Source organism: Camelus bactrianus, chromosome 16 (assembly GCF_048773025.1).
Source record: "Camelus bactrianus isolate YW-2024 breed Bactrian camel chromosome 16, ASM4877302v1, whole genome shotgun sequence".
In the NCBI taxonomy this organism is placed as follows: Eukaryota; Metazoa; Chordata; class Mammalia; order Artiodactyla; family Camelidae; genus Camelus; species Camelus bactrianus.
In genome coordinates this window covers 17,396,367-17,416,528 of record NC_133554.1, presented here as the reverse complement: position 1 = coordinate 17,416,528, position 20,162 = coordinate 17,396,367, and the positions used below count along the sequence as shown (strand labels likewise).

The 20,162-nt window shown below is 40.5% G+C and overlaps 1 protein-coding gene across 1 annotated transcript in view; it reads left to right on the top strand.

The window, feature by feature from the left end:
* The first annotated feature begins 7,528 nt into the window (after window positions 1-7,528).
* The window catches only part of ANKFN1 (ankyrin repeat and fibronectin type III domain containing 1), a 335,257-nt gene continuing 322,623 nt past the window's right edge, over window positions 7,529-20,162 (top strand). Inside the window, exon 1 of the mRNA XM_010951115.3 lies at window positions 7,529-7,617. The gene's annotated coding sequence lies outside the window, so the exon portion shown is untranslated. The remainder of the gene's footprint in view (window positions 7,618-20,162) is intronic.

The window sequence follows — 20,162 nt, the reverse complement described above, 5'->3', positions numbered from 1 at the left end:
ATATTCATTTCTCTCCAAACCATTATTATTGGGATTCCTAGTGTTATCAGAGTTAGGGACCTCTCGGCAATTCACAATTTAATGAAATCTTTCTTACCTGATGCTATAAGATGATGATATTCAAAGTGTGGTCCATGGACCTATGTGAGTCCTTGAGAGTAAGTGCTTAGAGACTTAAAGGAAATTGTCATTTCCACAGCTTTCATTATGTTCAGTAGGTATTTCTCATGGAATAGGACATAGACCAGTTTGGATAGACTTAAATTTGTGTGGTGAGTTGTATATATCCTCAGCTGAAGGACAAGGTATTCATTCAGGTCAGGTCATTCACCAGAAATGGTTTAAAAAGTACTAGTTGATTGGCCATTTGCATCAAAACACCTGGAATGCCGGTTAAAAATGCAGATTCTGGGCCCACCCTGACACTTAATGGGTCAGAATCTCTAGGGGTGGGGCTGTAAGATCTACATTTTTAACAAGCAACCTAGTTGCTCCTTCATACTAAAATTTGAGAAGCACTGTAAACATTTAATTGTAGTCAGTTATGTTGATTATAACATAGTTTTGAAAGACTCTATTCCCATGTCAGTCATTTACATTCTCGTGTCAGCCAGTTACTGTCCTCTGTGGCACAGATTATAGTCATCACTCAGGAGTGCCTCTGGGAATCCTTCTCCAGCACTTGAAAAATGCACCAAACTCCGTAACTCCATATTCTAGTGAAGTTATATCATAGTCATGTACAAACAAAGAAATTGAAGAGTATGTACATAGTAATATGTGTGCCCCGCCCCCGACCAAATCTGGAGATCCTACTTCTTTAAACATCCGTTCTCTGGAACATAAACTGTGAAGAAAAACACTGAAAAAAAAAAATAGGGTGTGGGAAGCCAGATATCTAGGGCCATGTAGTGAAGGGGCAAACAATGAATTATACAGTTAATTATACATGAGCACATCACTAGACTACAGCATGGGACTTAATATTCAAGGCATCATCATAAATTGTGTTCACTGCCTTCTGCTTATATTTGATAAATTAAATTTCAGAACAGTATGACGCAATTGGTAAACTGTACCCACTTGTAAGTTTCATTCATCTGGTGAGTTCACAAATATGGAACCTCTTATTCCTTGACGGAGTCATTTAAAGAGGTGGCTGTCCAATACGGACAAGCATTAGAATCCCCTGGGAGCTTCTGAAAAATGCAGATATTTGAGCCCTTCCTGGCCATCCTCAGGCACCTGAAAATAAGGTCCAGGGAACCTGTGTTTTCAAGTTTCCCACGTGATTTGGTTGTGGAGGAGGAGTTTGAGAATCAGATTTATTGTAGCACTAGTGCTATAATATAACCTGAACATGGACATCCTAAGGAGGAAATTCGGTTGAAGTGGAGGTAAATCAAGACTCTGGGAGAAGTCCACATTTGAAAATTAAATACTACATAAATTCTGTAAATATGTAAATGAACGTTTGCTGTTTGGTAGTTAACAAGGTGGGCCCTTTAATAGGGCTGCTATGTTGATGATCCTGGGGACTGTGTGCATGGGGATATCTGAAATGGGCAAAAATGCTGATTTCGGTAGCCTTTGTAAAGTCAATCAGCACTGAAGGGGAGAGCCAGGCAACTCAGGCAATGAGTGATTTGAACAAGAATCTTGCCTCTTGCTGCGCTGAGCATCCCAGCATGGAGTTGCCCAACCCAAAGTTCTGCAGGTGGTCTCCCTGGCTGGCAGAGTGGGGAGGAGCAGAGCTGAATAGGATCAAAGGCATTTGACCTGGTCAGTGGCAGTTCTTAGTTATAAGTCTGGACCGGGCTGAAGCCAAAGGCACTGCAGGGAAGTGGAACAGAGCAGCTTCCCCAGAGAGCATCAGCTGGCAGAAGCCTGAAGAGTAGCAAGCAGCAAGCAGGAGGGAGGCCTTCAGGGGCCTGTCCTCAGCAGTGACAGCCCAGGGGCTCCCTGAGAGATGGGTGACAGGGCTCTGCCCAGTCCCATCACAGAGGCTGGTCCTTCCATGAGATAAAAGTAATTTCTTTCCCTGCATCGCCTTGCAAATGTAGGATGTGCTGAAAGAGAGTACAGTTTAATTCAGCCAGCATAATCAACTGTCTGCTGTGTTCCAAACCCTGTGTCCCAGGCTCGTGATAAGGAAATGAAATAAACAGTTCCTGCTCCCAAATTGTTCAGAGTCTAGAGGGAGAGGCAGATGCGTAAGCAACTGCCTAAAATAAAACAAGAAGAGCTGGTGGATGGGTATGTACAAACTTGTGGGGGGTACCCAGGAAGCAGCAGCTCATTCTGCCTGGGTCCACAGGGAAATTTGCAGAAGGAAAGTGATATTTGAACTGGGTTGTCAAGGGTATGTGGGGATTCACCAGGTACACAAAGGGGACAGGGAGATGAGGGTGGAAAGGAGGGATATTCTCCGTGGAGGAAATGGATCAACTGTTCATGGCGTGCTCAGCAATTGTAAATATCCTCTGATGTGGCTCCAGTGTAAAATAGAGCTGCACACAGACCAGGCCATTGAGATTCTCAGGGGGGAACCCTGCTGGTACTGAGGATGCCCGTTTATCTTCTTCCTGGATCATTAATGGAATAAAAGGGCAGGAGTTAAAAGGTAATTTAGAAATCACACGATGTTGTTTAAAGTTTACCACAATCCATAGTAAACTGGATTTTATACACACATCCTCACAGGAAACGGCACCTCTCAAAACCTACTTGCTTCATGAAGTACAGACATTACAGTAGTTTCTTTTCTATTCTATTTCCTTTTTTAATAAACTGTTTTAGAGCAATTTTAGGTTCATAGCAATATTGGAAGATTCTGAGATTTCCCGTATGCCTCCACACGTGCATGATCTCCCCTATTATCAAGTGTTAAAGTTGACACTTTATTATGAACTGAAGTGCATGGTTTACATTACGGTTCACTCTTGGTGTTGTATATTCTATGGGTTTTGAAAAATGTGTAATATGTATCCATCATTATAGTATCATATAGAGTACTTTCACTGCCCTCTGTGCTCCACATACTCACCCCTCCCTCCCCCAACTCCTGGCAACTACTGATCTTTTTACTTGTCTCTACAGTTTTGCCTTTTCCAGAATGTCTTATGGTTGAAATCATTCAGTAGGTAGCCTTTTCACATTGGCTTATTTTAGCCAGTACCATGCATTTATAATTCTTTCATGTCTTTTCTGGTTTGATAGCTCATTTGTTTTCAGTGCTGAATAATGTTTCATTGTCTGTATATACCTCAATGTATTTGTCCATTCACTCACTGGAGGACATCTTGTTTGCTTCCAAATTTTGGCAATTATAATAAAGCTGCTATAAACATCCATGCGCAGGTTTTTGTGTGGACATAAATTTCATCCCATTTGGGTAAAAAGCAAGGGGCACAATTGCTAGACTATGGTAAAAGTAGGTTTAGTTTTTTTAAGAAACTGCCAAATTGTCTTCCAAAGTGGCTGTACCATTTTACATTCCCTCCAGTAATGAATGAGAGTTCCCATTGCTCCACATCCTCACTAGTGTTTGGTGGTGTCTGTGTACTGGATTTTGGCCATTCTGGTAGGTGTATAATGGTACCTCATTGTTGTTTTCATTTGCATTTCCCTGATAACATATGATATGGAGGCTTGTGGACTGATTTAACTTCTAGATGATGATAACACCAAATTAATCAGTGGGTTCATCTTTTAGCAGTTTGGATTGATGATTTGAAACTTAAATCTCAATTTCTGATTCCAGAACTGTTATAATTCATTCATGGGGCTTTGGCAGGTATTTCCCTTTTCTGCAACTCATTTTTCTTATCTTCCCACTTAGGATTAATAATATTTTTTTCCTCAAAAATTTCATCTTGAAGGCAATTCAGTCCTACCAAATCCTCCCTCAGGATTCTGGTAGGCATAAATAGAAAATTCAGGGGAAGACACTTTAAGAATGTATAAAGTGAAATATAAATGACTATTATTGGGTGCTTACTTGGATAACTAAAGCAGCGGGCATTTCCCCAGGAATCCATTGGAGAGAGATGGAGCTGAAAGATTGTTACAGTTGACATGTCCACTTATCACCTTCAGGATGTCCCTAAGAGTGTCACATGAAACTTTGATTTTGCATGTGTCCCAGGCCTTGCTCCAGAGAAAATAGCCAAAATAAAATCCAGGGGTAAAGTTCTCCATTTCTTCAATTTCAGGAATTGTACCTCATTTCCGGATCAAATTTGGGAGGCGCTAGTTTCCTCCCACCTCAGAAGCCTTAGCAGAGGGCATCTCAGCTGCTGAAAAGAGCTTGGAGCCCAGGCACTGGCCATTCTGGGACTGGAGCAGGGAGGCCGGTCTTGAGTGACCAGCTCCGAGTGACCCGAAATCCTAGCGAGGACTCAGGCTGCCCATGAACTCAGGAAATAAATGGAGACTGGGGATTCTGGCCGCCCTCCACCCCACTCTGTCCCAGCTCAGTGGTTTCAGATCTTGTCAGAAGAGCCCTATCCATAGTCCCAAAATAAAGTAAATGACTAACCACCATTTTTTTAAAGATTCTCATTGCTTATTAAAGAGTCACAACAATGAATTTTGCGAGGATAGGTCATGTAAGTTGGTTCCTGGGTGAATGCAGAGCAGTTATTCATTGCCTGCTGCAGTGCCCCACAGTTTCAGGGCCTGGCTCTGCTTTCTCTATCTTTAAGGGGCTGCATGTAAGGAGTTTGTTGGGAAAACTAAGCTAGAGTCAAAATTCTTTATTATCAGACCCCCAAAGAGCTCACTAGCATTGTCTTATCCAACATCTGAGCGAGTCACCTCAGGGGAATTACTTTGCAATGCCCAAATGTGCCATTGCACTGTGCTTACCTTCTAAATCTTACTCTTTCCCAAAGACCTGGCCCAAGTGATGCCTCCTTTCAATATTTACTCTGACTTTGCCAGCCACCTTCCAATAGGCAGGCTGCAGCTGTACTCCCACAGCTCTTTGGTGAGATGCACACACCGCTGTGTTGTCCTAGACGGCAATGGGGGCTTCTTTTCTTTAACCCTTCTTTTCTCACTTCATTCCTTTACCCAAAACTTCCTTTCTTCAGTAAATGCTTATATCACCCTTACTATGTGCCAAACACTGCAAATGTCAGGTGGTTAAATTCTCCTGACAATCCTATGAGAATAGTACTGTTGTTACACCATCTAATTTTACAGATGAGGAAACCAAGTCACAGAGAGGTTAACTTAATAACCCAGCCAGGACAGGGCAGAACCAGCATTTGAACCCAAACTCCAGAGTCCTGGCAAATGAACAGTTAACTAAAAATCCTCGCTTTTCTGGAGGTAGTGAGAATCTCCAAGGTACTAGAATTAGGACTGGGGTAAAGTTCACGTCTGGACAAGGAAGTATGGGGAACAAAAGTGAAGTACTGAAATGTTGAAATGTTGTCTTCCTCTATAATCTAAGCCTGTTTCTCAACATTTTTCTGAACTCCCTCAACAAACAACTCTCAGACAAATAGGAGCAATTTTGTAGGCCACTTTCTTCCCTTGGGAGGGGTTCATGGCTCCTGGTTAAGGCCTTATTTTCCCCTGGGGTTTGTGAACAAGATCCTTAATGACTAACGTTTGGTTGATCATTAATAGAGTGGTTAACACACAAGCTTTGGATTCCAAATCACTTGGGTAAAAGTCTTAACTTCGCCTGTCTGTATGGCCTTGAGCAACTTGCTTGGCATCTCTGAGTCTCAGAGTCTTAGTTTACAAGATGGGAACAGTCATTGTACTAGTCAGGATGGATGCTGGAGTGAGGAGCGTATGCTGGAGTGATAAGTATCTTGCATTTGTCAGCGATTCAATGCAACAAAGGTTTGTTTTTCTCTCAAGTTAGTGTTCAAAGCCCAACCAGGGGACTTGCCCTTTGTGGTTGGTTACTCAGAGGCACAGGCTGAAGGAGGTTCCATATAAACCAAGATTTCTCCACCTCAGCACTCTTGACATTTGGGGCTGGATATTTCTTTGTTGTGAGGGTTGTCCTCTGCATTGCAGGGTATTTAACAATATCTCTGGCCGTCACAAACTAGATGCCAAAGCACCCCTCTACCCCTAGTTGTAGCAATCAAAATCATCTGCAGATGCTTCCAAATGTTCCCTGGGAGACAAAACTACTCCAATTGAGAACTGCACTAGATTGATCTAGAAATGCACTTCCACAATCAGAATGGCAGGAAAAAAAGGACAGGTTGAGCTTGAACACTGACAATTAAGTGCTTCTATGTGAAAATGACATCCTCACTTTGCCTTCTGTTTAATTGACTAAAGTTAGTCATGTGGCCATACGTGTAACTTCAAGGAGGTGGGGAGTACAATTCTACCGTGTCAGTTCTGTCCCTGGGAAGGGAGAGACCTGGAATATCTGTCAACAGTCCTAATAAGCAACCACCTGGGATTGTTGAGAGGATTAAATGAATGCATATAAATGACACAGTGCCTGGGTAATTAGGAAGGCTCACTGGTTGGAGATTATTAATATTAGGATGCAAAGCCAGGGCTGGCTACCCAGGAGAGAGTGAAAAGGAATGAGTTAAAATAGTTCCACCAACAGCCCTTTAATAGGAATACAGAATTTCCACCTTACTTGTTTGAACTTTCCTATTATCTAAAAGCCAGTAGAATTTGGTTAGTTTTGTGCTGCTCATTTACAAGGAGTGCTCTCATTAACAATATTGTTGGCCAATTGAAATCGCCTATTATTTAAAAAAAAGAAAAAGAAAGCCTGCTGACCCCTTCCAGGATTCAACCTCAGATTGAGGTAGTCTGCCTCTTACCCTCATGTACTAACCACCTGGGCCTTCTTTCCTAACCATCTCCTCCTTCAGGATCTTTGCATGTATTATTCCTTCTGTTTAGAATGCCGCCTTCCCATCCGTCTAGTTCATTCTTACTAATTTTTTCACTTTCCAAGGTAGCCTTCCTGATTTCTCAGACTAGGTATTCCCTCCTCTGCCCCTATTCTAATAAATGTTCATCGCCCTGAAGTCTTTTCTTCATCACATAATTTGTGATTACATATTTACCTGTGGGGTGAGTTGATTAATGTCTGTCTACCCTTCTGGCTAGCAAATTCAGTGGTATCTTTCCGTCTTTCCCTCTTGTTCACTGTATAACTCCAGGGCCTACTGCCTACAGGCACTCAATAAATATATATAGAATGGATGAATGAATGAATGAATGAATGAATGAATGAATGAATGAATGAATGAATGAAGGCCAAGACTAAAATCTAGGTCCACTGACACCTGTTTTGAACTCCTTCCTTCAAACCATGCTGCAGGCAACAAAGTACTGGCCCCAGTACATTCCTCAAGAAAGGAAAGGGGAAAGAAACCCTAGCCTAAAATGTCAGATTCCTCTCCTGTAAGGGCCTGCACACATACCTGCACACACACTGACTGAGTGGCTGCTGCCACGGCAGCCGTGTTTGCAGAGAAAGCACAGAGCTCCCAGTTCCTGGTTGGGAGCCATGGTGAGGAGTCTAAACAGAGCCGGGCAGCCTCAAGCTGGAGTCTAGGGGAACAGCCTGCAAGTCCCTGGGCGCCGACCTGCCACACTGATATCTTGGGGGTAAGTCTGCCCTTCCTCCTCCGGGTTTCAGGGTTAGCTCCTGGTCTCATTGTCTGGGCCACACCCCCTGCCCCTTGGCAGCCTGGCTGCTGACCTTTAACTTGAATGAACATCCATTTTCTTCCTTCCTTTGACTTGGAGGGACTCCATGTCTCTGGGCTCTTGCTCTTGGCCTGTTTCACCCCCACGTTCTCCACCTCTCGGTGGTTTCTCTGATCTACAAAGAATCTGGTGAGCATCTCCCCCAAGTCTCTGCCAGGCATGTATCCATCCAACCTGCTCAAATGCCACTTAGCTGTGGCTCACAGCCTCTCCCTGTGCAACTGTGAGTCTCTTTCCCTTTTTGAAATGTGATAATATTTTCGCTGAGGACACAGCATGATATAACTAAAAGTAATGCAAGTAAATGTTGAAACCAATACGTCTCATCATGAGCAAAAATTACCTGTTGTCTAAAAGCTGGATTATTCAGAACAAATCCCTTGATACAAATGTATATAGGAGGAAAAGTAAAACAAACAAGCAAACAAAAATAGATTAAGAAGAAAACAAGGAACCTGCCACCTCTAACAAATAGAGAAACCCCTTTGGCTGTGTTCTGGGCACAAGGAAAGAGAGCCCATTAGGCTTAAAAGATGGCAAAGCCCTGGTGGCAGAACTCGTTGAGTTTATTCCATTAAATCTGAAGAGAGCTTGAAATAATTACCAATTGGTAATTGGTTGCTAGTCTAGAAACACAGCCCACTGAACTAAGGATAAAAATGGTAATCAGAAGGGGAGTCTGTGGTCTGAATCGAGAGGGTTTGGTGTCTGGGCTGTGTATTTTGACTTAAGGGCATGGCAAAACCCTCAAGCAGCTAACTACAGATGAAGCTGTCTTTGCCTCATAGATTAAATCCATTCTTGCAAAAAATGGTTACAGTGTTTTATAAATTACACATTTAGGGTAGTAGCTATTACAATGTAGGCTAGAGTCTTTTATTACAGCAAGAAGGTAATTTTACAAATCCAGGAATTTATGCATTGTATAATTCTTGAGCTTGTACATGGGCTAAGGAACACTGTAAGCTCATTCCTGTGGGAGCTGACTTCCTAAAAGATGGCCTCCCTCCAGAATGGTGAAGACAGAAGTTTAACTGTGGTTGCTACTTTAATCTGATTTACCATTTATATGAGTCATTAATGTGAGGAGCTATTCTGGTTTCTACAAAAATCAACTTTCTACAGCCTCTGGTTCTTTCTTTTTTTTCCCCCCATTTTAATTATTAGAGTAATACATGATTGTAAAATAGCCAAGCAGAACAAATGTTATATGGAGTAAAAAGTAAAATTCTCTTTTTAACCCATACCCCCAAGCCAAATCCATTCCCTTCCCTTTCCAGAAAAATCAGCATTAATTGGTGGATATCCTGCAGATAACTGCTTTCTAAAAATGTACAGGAATACACATAGACATAGATTACATATAAAAATAAATGTGCTTTATGATGTTGGATTATTCTAAACTTGTAAATAGAATCACACTGTGTGTTTGGGTCTGCAACAAGCCTTTTTTCACTTAAGAATAGGTTGTAGCACTTTCTATGCCTGTGTACACCTAATTCTTTTGAACTATTCATAGTGCTTCATTCTGTAACTACTGTAGCTTATTTCATTTTTGTCCTATTGCTGGAGTTTAACTTGTCCCCATTTCTTCTCTGTTACAAATGTGTCAGACATCTACACATATGTACACATATGTGTGAGGGTGTGAGTGTTTTATATATATGTGTGTGTGTATATATATATATATAGAGAGAGTATTACAATATTCTCTATACATACACATACATATATATGTGTGTGTGTATATATATATATACACACACACATATATATATAAAACATTTCTGTAGGATAATAGTATTTGTATAGAATGAATTCCCCAAAAAGGAATTAACTGAGCTAAACTGAATGTGCAATTTAAACTTTCCTCCTGTCAAAGACTGTCATTCTGCTCTCGGAAAGTTCTGTGCCAGTTTCCACTGACAGATGTGCCCTTTTCACTGCACCGTCACCACCGCTGGATATTACCCATCATTTCATTTTTGCCAGTCTTGTAGCTAGACAGTTACACGCCATGATTCATTCTCATTTCCCTGATTGGGAGTGAGATGGGCCTAATCTTATCTTTAGGCATTTTGCCTAATGAATCTTCAGGCTAAGCCAAGTACCTAAGTGAGAACTGTGCCAAATCCTCAAGAACAAGAGAAAATGAGAGACTTTAAGCTCAGAACTGCATACACAATGAAAAGGAGCCCCAGGTTGGCTTCTTCGAAGAGGTGGTGCTAATTATGTGAAAAAATAGCCATATAAAAACACAGAAAGGGCTCTACTTAGCTTGGCATGTACTGTGCAGAAATCAAGCTGGTGCAGCCAGGCTGCCCAGGCTTTGCGTGCACATGCAGATCTGTACCGTGGGACCCTGGACAAATTACACAGAGCATTTCAACATTCTCATCTGTGAAATGGGAGCACTAAACATTAGCTTTCTCATAGTACTGTTGTAATGAGACAGTGCAGAGGGCCTGGAAAATAAGTGTTGGATTCTATAAATGTTTGCCAAAATAATAGTAATGACAATAGCTATGATTGTTACCATAAGTTGAAGAAAGACAGTCACATACCTGCAGGGAAAGACAGAATCTCTGAATAGTGACTAAGTGGCATTTGAGCAGGTCAGATGGATACACGCCTGGAAGAGATGAGGGTGACCAGTGATGAGGAAACCCAGTGACCTTTTGCAGCACAGGATCCAGTTAACCAGAGGGAAATGATGAATGATTTCTTAACTGCAGGCTAATTGCCTGTCAGAACAGGAAGGGGTGTTGGTGGCTATGGAGTTGCAAAAATCTTACTGAGTGAGAAATAGAGAGCTAGAGAGAAGGGACCTTATCTAGGATTGCACAGCTGCTCAAGCCACCCAGTCGAACATGGGACCTGCACCTCCAACTCCAAGCCCACGTTGCCTCCATAATTGTGTTTTCTGCCTCATTCTCCACTTCTTAGTTGAATAGAGGAAAATAAAACGAGAGACGAGTCTGCTGAAATAGCTCTTTATTTCTTGTTTCTGATTTTGGAGGATGACTTAAAAAATTACCAGTTAAAAACTGCTGCACATTGATGAGGGAAATATTAAGGAAAAATGGACAAAAGTTTGAAGACCAGGTAATTTATGGAAAATAAAGTACAAATTGCCAACACGTATATGAAAAGATGTTCAATTCGGCAAAACACAACTTCAAAGAGCATTCATTCACTCATTCAGTCAAAAGGAATTTTTGAGTGACTGCTATGAGCTAGACATGGTTTATTTTTCATCTACCTCATTGGTAAGAAATTAAAAACATGATAAGGCCAAGTGTTAGTAAGGATGTAAGGAAAGTGGTACTCTCATACACTCTGTGAGGGTTGCGGGAATTAATATATACAATTGGAAAGCTATTTGAATAGCTCTTGGCAGAATAACACCCCTCATCCAAAGAAGCCCATAATCCTAATCTCCAGAATCTGTTAGGTTGCACAGCAAGAAGGAATTAAGTTTGCAGATGGAATAAGATTGCTAATCAGCTGATCTTTTTTTAATTGAACTATAATTGATGTATAGTATGTGTTAGTTTCAGTGTACAACATAATGATTCAATTTTTTGCAGATTATATTCCATAATAGGTTATTGCAAGATATTATGTTTAATTCCCTAAGGTATACAGTAAATCCTTGTTGCTTATCTGTTCTATGTCTAGTTGTTTGTATCTTTTAATTTGATAATCCTAATTTGTCTCTCCTCCCCTCCTCTTTGGTAGCCATAAATTTATGTTCTGTCTGTGAGTCTGTTTTTGTTTTGTATATAGATTTATTTGTATTATTTTTTTAGATTCCACATGTAAATGGTATCGTATAGTATCTGTTCCTTTCAGTCTGGCTTATTTTACTAGGCTTAATATTCTCTAGGTCCATCCATGTTGCTGCAAATGGCAGTTTTTTGTGGCTGAGTAATATTCCATCATATATATATATATACACATATACATACCACATCTTACTTATCCATTCATCTGCTGATGGACACATAGGTTGCTTCTATATCTTGGCAGTTGTAAATAGTGCTGCTATAAACATTGGGGTGCATGTATATTTTTGAATTAGAGTTTTCATTTTTTTCCGGATGTATACCCAGCAGTGGAATTACTGAATCACATGGTAGTGCTATTTTTAGTTTTTTAAGGAAACTCCATAGTGGTTGAAACAATTTACATTCCTGCCAACAGTGTACAAGGGTTCTCTTTTCTCCACACCCTCTCTAGCATTTATTATTTAGAGACTGATGATAGCCATTCTGACTGATGTGAGGTAATATCCTCATTATGGTTTTGATTTGCATTTCTCTAATGATTAGCATTTCTCTAATGATTAGCAATGTTGGACATCTTTTCATGTGCCTGTTAGCCATCTATATGTCTTCTTTGGAAAAAGGTCACTTTAGATCTTCTGTCCATTTTTTAATTGGGTTGTTTGGTTGTATGAGCTGTTTGTATATTTTGATATTAACCCCTTGTTGGTTGCATCATTTGCAAGTATTTTCTTCCATTCCTTAAGTTGTCTTTTCATTTGGTTGGTGGTTTCTTTTGCTGTGAAAAAAAATCTTATAAGTTTGACTAGGTCCCATTTGTTTATTTTTACTTTTATTTCTTTTGCCTTGGAAGACTGGCTTATCAGCTGATCATACTATAGGGAGATTTTCTTGGATTATCCAGGTGAAACCAATGTAATCTCAAGGGTCCTTAAAAGCTGAAGAGGGAGACAGAAAAATCAGACTCAGAGAAGGAGAAATAGTGATGTAAGCAAGTCAGAGTGACGTGAGAAGGACTCCACTTGCCATTGCTGGCTTTGGAGATGGAGGATGTGGGCCATGAGCCAAAGGGTGTGGGCAGCCTCCAGAAGCTAGAAAAGACAGAAAACCAGACTCTCTTCTAGAGCCCCCAAAAGGAATGCAGTCCTAGCAGTAAGTACCTTGATTTTACCCCTGTGAGTTCCACGTCAGACTTATAACTTAGAAAACTCTAAGAGAGTAAGCTTGTGTTGTTTTAAACCACGAGTTCCTGGCAATTTTTTATAGTGGCTGTAGGAAACTAATACAACTCATCAGTTCCTCTTCTTGTTATTATATTGGAGAGTCACTCACATACATGTTCAGAGAGCCACAGACAAGAATGCCTCCTGGAGCACTGCTTGTAGTGATGACAATTACGGGGGCTAAAACCTGTTATCCATAAACTGGGATAGAAAGCAGAATTGAAAGTGAATTAAGTACTGACTTGAGGTCTGTAAGTACTGACATGCCAAGTACTCCAAAACAAAGCCTGAGAAAAAGTAAGTTGCACTCTCAGGAACAAAATTATATATATTTTAACACTCCATATATGTGAATTGGAAGATGCACGCCAAATAAATGTTTTAACCACTCAGGAAACAATTGAGTTTGAAAAGCTGATGACTCATATAATTTTAAAATAAAGTTAAATTGAAAAATAGTGAGATGACTGGAAGGTTTTTCCCAACCCCAAGTCACATACACCCCTTCTTTGGTTTCGTCCACTTTATAGTGAAAGGACCTAATATTAAAGTGCAAAGATCCAAATGTTTAGGGGAGTAAATGCTCCAGCATATGAGAGGAAAGGATAACTCTTGAAAAATCTGAACTACCATTGAGGCTTGAAGTCACGGAACTCTAAGTTTTCTTAGTTCTGATGAGGAGGGTCCTGGTGGTCGCTCAAAGTCATAGGACAGTCTTGGGCCCCTGGACAGCAAGGCTGGAGTCAGAGTGACTAGTCTGGCTCTCTGCCACCTTCCCTACTAGCCATACTGTTGTATTTTTGGAGACCAAGGTCGAAAGTTCAATTTCCCAAATGTGTTAACTAGTTTGTGCAGAGAGGGCTGGCCTGGCTCACATTAGCAATATAAGTCTCTAAACCCAGTTCAAATACCACCTCCGCTCCGAAGCCTTTCTTGACATTCCCCATTCCCCTTCTCAGCCAGAACTGACCACTCCTTTCTTTCCTGCCCAAATAATCTTGCATGTATTTGTATTGAACACTTGATTCCGTTTATTGAACACTCCTCAGCCAGACAGTGAGTCTTTTGCATTTGGGAATGGTGTTTTGCTCTTTCTGAGATTTAGTACTTGGTGCATATTGGGTCTTTATTTAGCATTTATGGGATTAATATGAACAAGACACACTTCTTGGCACTCAAGGGATTAACAAACTAATGAAAGATAGGGATTTTTAAATTACTACAATCTGTTGTATTAAATACAATGTATTATACTTTTTAACTTAATATAACTCCGCCAATTAAGACAGAATAGATTGTATTAAGGTAAAATGTTGTCTTCTCATGGTAGAGGTTATGGTTACCTTTCTGAGGGGTAGTGACTGGGGAACACAAAGGTGGCTCTTGGAATGCTGGCAATATTCCATTTCTTGGATCTGGGTGCTGTTTATATAGGTGTTCTTACTTTGTGACAACTTACCAGTTTTCTTTATGTATGTTTTACTTCAATAAAAAGTTAAATATCTTTTAACTCCTCAGATGGGCTCATCTTGACCACTCTATCTGTATAAAACATCACCTGACCTTGCCTTATTTTCCTTATTTTTTAATTCTTGACACTCATCACTCCACGACAGTGTAATTTATGCCTTTGTAAATGCCTTAAGAACAGGACCTTTGTCTTCTTCACCCTTGGGCCTCGTGTAGGGCTTGGCACTACTCGGTTTTGCTCTTATTTGCTCCAACTATTTGTTGGCCTTTGAATGAATGAATGTGGTCACCAGGACCGAGTGATTGACTTTCTTCCAGTAACATCCCAAGGGGTGCCTGATTTTAGTTGCATAATTACGGTACTATTCTTATCTAATGGAGAAGAGAGAGAAGGAGGGAGACTGTGAGCTCATAGGAGTCATCAGCTGACTGCACAAGTATTTAAATACCTGACCTTATGAGTTTTCCTTCAAAATGGAACAGGCCACACAAGGCATTTTCAAAATCTAGTCATCTCCCCGAACAATTTTTACTGAGCAAGAAATTAATCTAGGGAAGATTTCCAGTGGTGATTTACTTTTAACAAATTAGAAGGACTTTCTGTTTGCTGTGATCTAACAATGCCATAGGAGACACCCAAGATGGGAATTGGAAGAGGAATAGCCCCAAGACAAGTGATGTCCCAGGACAGCAATTTTCTCAGGCTCTTCCCTCATCTTGTAGTCCTTTAGCTTTTTTTTTTTTTTTTTTTTTTTTGAGATATATTTCACCTACCGTACAATTTACCCACTAAATGTATAGTATCAAGTGTTTTTAGTTTGTTCACAAAGTTGTACAGCTATCACCATGATCAATTTGGAACATTTTCATCACTCCCAAAATAAACCACTTACCCATTTCCCCTAGTTCCCCAGCCCTGGTAACCTGGCTAATCTACTGTCTGTCTCTATACATTTGCCCATTCTGCACATTTCCTGCAAATGGAATCATACAATTTGTGGGCTTTTGTGACTGGTTTCTTTCATTTAGCACAGTGTTTTCAAGGTTCGTTCATGTCATCGCATGTTTCAGTACTTTGTATTGTCGAATAATATTTTTATTGAATAGATGTCCATTGTATGGATAAGCCATTTTTAGGGATTTTTAAAATCCATCTATCAATTGATGGACATTTGGATCATTTCCGCTATTGTCTGTTATGACTAATGCTAAAAGGAACATTCACGCACAAGTTTTTGTGAAGCCACGTGTTTTCATTTCTCTTGTGTAGATACCTAGAAATGGAATTGCTGGATTGTGTAGTAACTTTGTGTTTAACCCTTTGAGGAACTGTTTGCCAAACTGCTTTCCCAAGTGGCCACCCCAATTTACATTCCCACCAGCAATGTATGAGGGTTTCAGTTGTCCCACAAAGTCCTTTAATTTTCAAATACTTTTTTGTAATGCCTGATTTGCCTGGAATACCTCTGTTCTAAAATCAAGTAGATGCATTTCTACCTTAGATTCAGTGCCAACACATTTATCTATGTCCCTTATCAGTCTTTGTACTCCTGCTGCTTCTACTATTGCTTCTGCTGATGACAGCTAGCATTTGTAGAGGACTTGAAATGTACCATAAACTGTTCTAGTGTTTTACATATATTAACATACATTTAATCCTCCCAGCAACCCTCTGAAATAGGTAGCCCAGCTGAGAAATAATGGTCATTTAGACCAAAAGAGCAGTAGAGGAAATAGTGAGAAGTGAGTAGATTGAATCATTTATTTATTCATTTATTTAGTCCATAAATATTTATTGAGCATTCACTTTCTGCTGGACACCATGTGATCTGCTGAGTTTACTGCTGTGAACAAAAAGAGTTTGTCTCTGCCCTCAAGGAATTTATAATCTATTGATTCAAAAGTTATTTAGGAAATAAAATCAAGATACCTAATCGATTAACTTGACACAGAAAGGGATTTAGGGAAAGGTTTCAAGCCTTGGCAACTAGAGGACAGTTGTGCCATTTCCTGAGTTAAGGTTTGGAGAGACAGAAGAGGCGGGGGAAAGACTGAAAAAGATGGTTTCAGTTTTGTGCATGTTGATCCACAGGGATCTGTAAAACATGTGATAAACTGTTGGATATATGGATCTGGAGTTCAGAACAGAGATCTGAACTAGATATATAAATCTGGCAGTCACACAGATTGTAATTGAAATCATGAGCACCATTGCCTAGGGGAAGAGTGAAAAAGTGATGTGAGAACTCTAGCACTGGATGTTGAGGAACTTTGATTTTTTAAGGCACTATAAAGAGAGATGAGACAGCAAAAGAGCAGCCAAATAAGTAAGAAGAAAACCAAGAGTTTGTAAGGTTCCTGGAGCCAAAAGAAAAGTGCATTTCACAGAAAGGAGCTGTCAGCAGTTCTGAATGCCACTCAGAGGTCAAGGAGGGTGAAGGTGCTTTGGGTTGAGAATCTGGGTAGTCATTGGTGACCTTCTGGAAAGCTCTGTGGTACAGTCATGTTGGGGAGCTCACCAGGCCAGTAGAAAATGATGGAATGGAGGCAGACATGTTGCAACTCTTTACGAGGCTGGGTAGAGAAGTATCCAGAGTAGGGCTGTAACAAGCAGGGGAAGGACATGCTTAACATGTTTTGTTTTTGATAGAAACACTTAAAGCATTTTTAGATGCTGTTGGCATGAACTCAGTCGAATATAAGAGTAATGGTGTATGCTCAAGGTTCAACCATACTTTAATACAATTCCTGGTGATTTAATAAAGTGATGACTCTCAAAAAAAGAAAAATTGCCTGTACCCTTGTGTACACAGATTTGAACAAATGTTGAAAGTTTTACTTAGCATGGAGTAACACAAAATCATGAACTACGTCTTAGACCTGTCACTTCTAGATAGAGTTATTTAATCACTTTAAGCTTTGGTTTCCTCATCTTACTTGTCAAGATTGTTGCAACGATGAGAAGTAACATGAAAAGGCATCATCATCACACTTGGCACCTGGTCAGCTCCCAGTAAATGGTAGCACTCATTATTTCACTCCACACAGCCGTATAATATGTATTAGCCAAATCCTTCCTTCTTATGTTTTTACTGCTGGCAGGGATGTTGTATCCATTAATTTAAGCTTCAAATAGCTACCTGGGTTTCCTGCCCCTAAGCCTAACTCTCAAATTATGCTGCCTTCTTCCATCATCAACATGTACTCATTCTTTCAATACAGGTTTTTCCATCTCCATTACACCACTCAACTATATTTTAATCACGTACTGTTGTCATCATTGTCATTATCATTCAAGAAAAAGGAGTCAACCCGCCATTCACAGCCTTGGGTTTACACTGTTTGACTTAATATATTTCTACATCTCACTCCATCCTGCTCTTCCACAAACCAAATTTCCCCATCCCCTCATCCTTTTTTTGGACTTGACTCATGGCTTTTTCTTCCTGGTGTTGATCTTGATTCCTATACAGTGCTTCCTATTAGAATGGCCTTGGCAATGCTGGTATATGCCATTCCCAACTGAATCCAACCCTTAGGACCCTCCTATTTCAGGAAATAGTCCCCCACACTGGTTACCCCAGCCATTCAGGTAACACTTGGAGCAGCATTAAAATAAAGAAAATCATAAAGCTAACTGATAAAATGAGTAATTTACCCAAGAGAGAACTTCCTAGAATGTACTACTTGTTTCACAATTCCAACTATCTTCTTAACACCTCTAAAGAGGACTGCACCATCACACTGAATTCAGGTTTGTGTATTAACTTGCCATTACCAGCCTCGCATTCTTGAGTGTCTTGTCCCTCTCAAGATGCTACTTATTCTTCAAGTCTCCTATACTCAGAATTACAGTATTTTCTTTATTCCTGCCCTTACCCCATCCCACTCCCTCTTCTTTTGTCCATCTAGCTAACCATCCACACATTTCCAACTCTTTAATGCCTTTTGAATTCATCTCTTTCTTTCTCATTCCTCTGACATTTTACCCTATATCCTTGCCCCTCTAGTTCCTTGGTCACAGCACTTAGTGATTATCCTTCTTAGAACTGCACTTTGACTATATCCCTACCCAGCTAAAAATCTGCACATTACTTGAAAAATAGTGTCTAGACCCCTACCCTACCCCACCCCTCCATCTTTTCACCTCTCCCTACTTCCTTTAGGAAGATCTTATTCCACTGTGTTTGACTCACTTTTCCCCAAAGTCACTCAGGGGATGTTCTTGCTTTCTCTCCCTTGCTCATGTGGTTCCACCCACCTATAATCATTTTTCTCTGCTCTTCCTCAAGACTCTCAAGTTGAACATCCTCTAGAGAATCAGCACTCTAGCTGTTAATGAATTCCACTCCTATGAGCTAAGGTTACACAATATCTTAATCTTGAACTAGACATTCATCATGTTTGGCTGTCTTTGGTTTCCTAGAATTTTACATCTGATAAGCCTCTTATGGGTGACATTATCTGTGGCTATATTACTAGAGGTAAAGTATCAATTACAAGGGCAAGGGGACTTCTGCTCCATTCTGTGCAGCTCAACCTCCACCAGGAATGTCACACCAAAGAGAAATAGTGGCCAAATGGAACACATTCAGAGGGAGAGGGTCAGAAAAAGAAAGAAAGAAGAATCTGAGAATGGGAATATTCAGGGTTGGTGGATTGGACAGTTGTCTTCAAAACTGTCTGGAAAGGTAATTAGGTTTAGCCCATTTGCCCCAGAGGGTAAAGGGCCCATTCACAGGAGTGATATGAAGATATTAGCAATCAGTACAGCATAAACAAGGACCAGTCAGAAGGGATATTGGCTCTAGGGCTGGCATACAGGCTTGAGGACCTCCTTGCTGTACTAAGCTTTAAGCCTTTGGTTTCTGGGTCATGGGAAGGTTAAGGAGATTGATTGGAAAGGTGCCTGGATATCAGGGTAGCAGTGGGGGCTCTGGAGGAGGTGAGTTGAGCCGTAATTAGCAATCACTGATATAAAAGTGCTTTAACAACTAACATGGTCTTACTGGGACCTACCAGCTGAAGATCTTGGCTTGACCATTTAACAGACTAGCTTTCTGGAAGTTGACATTGAACAAATCTACCACTAGGGGAATGTGTGGGAAAACAAAATGTATGTTTGTCATTGCCCCCAAGTGTCATTTGCTTCTTCTGCATCCTGTAATGACTGGATGCATAGTGTGCGCACAAGAGGGACTCAACAAACATGTGATTCATGAATGGATAAATTGTTCATCCCTGCCCACATCTCAAGCTCAGGATCCTGAGAGAAAACTCAATTCACTCTCTACTCTCTTCTCCTGCTTCAGGCTATTGGAACTTACCAGGACTTCTTCCTTCCCTGACCAAATGCTAATGGAGGTGCTAATGAGGCCCTCTGGCCATCAGAAAGAAAGAGAAAGAAAATCAAATAGTCTAATTAATCCACAAATTACAGTCACTGAGAAAAAGTGGCCATATTTCCTATAGAAAGCCAGACGGGGACTAATGGGCACTCAAGCATTGGTCTTGGCTCCATTGGGTGTGTAGTTTGGAGGTTACCTGTTGTTTTTTCAGGGATTATGAGGCACCACTTGGCTTCCATTTGGGTGGAGCTCACCAGAACTCCGTTCCAAGTCTGAGCTGTCTGTTTGCTTATTAAATGGGAAAAAGAGGGCAGAGAGTAACCTCTTTGTATAAGGTGAGCCTAATATTAATAGCAAACATTTATTGAGTACTCATTATGTGCCAGGAACTATACTAAGGGTTTTACTTGGGTGATATCATTGAATCCTGTATAATTATTTCCCCACTTTATACACAGGGAAACTGAGGCTTGGGTAGGATAGGTAACTTACTCAAGGTCACACAATAAGTGGTTAAATATGAGGTCCAAGTCATTTTAGCCAGTACTAAATCCACCAACTGCGTTCTGTAGTCTATGCTTAACTCTTTCCACCTACACTGTGTGGTCTAGGAT